General features: G+C 63.5%; 1 protein-coding gene across 7 annotated transcripts in view; it reads left to right on the top strand.

Moving 5' to 3' along the window:
* The window catches only part of LOC113205839 (uncharacterized), a 40,461-nt gene that overhangs the window by 24,822 nt on the left and 15,329 nt on the right, over window positions 1-310 (top strand). The gene's annotated exons all lie outside the window — the stretch shown is intronic.

The raw sequence follows: 310 nt of genomic DNA, 5'->3' as shown, positions 1-310 counted from the left end.
CCCCCCTTCACTCCCCATCACCTGTTCGCTCGGCTAGGCACCCTAATGAAGAGCGGAGCGAAGCACTCCTCGTCCTGTACCTCGGTCTACTCCACGAGCTCCAGCAGCAGCGTTGCGCTGCGTTGAGCCCCGCGCCGCGCCCTCTCCCGCCTCCCGGGCCTCTTCCAGTGCTGAGCGGAGCAGTGCTGTGGGTTGTACCTGTTTACAGACACTCGGCAGGCACACAAACTCAACACACCCACACAGGCAAACACATACACACACGCGCGCACACAAACTCTACGCGCGCGCGCGCTCACAGAGTCCCCCC

Source organism: Frankliniella occidentalis, unplaced genomic scaffold (assembly GCF_000697945.3).
Source record: "Frankliniella occidentalis isolate FOCC.00 unplaced genomic scaffold, Focc_3.1 Scaffold146, whole genome shotgun sequence".
Lineage (NCBI taxonomy): Eukaryota > Metazoa > Arthropoda > Insecta > Thysanoptera > Thripidae > Frankliniella > Frankliniella occidentalis.
Note: the sequence above shows the minus strand (reverse complement) of the source record. Positions and strands in the feature narration are given on the sequence as shown.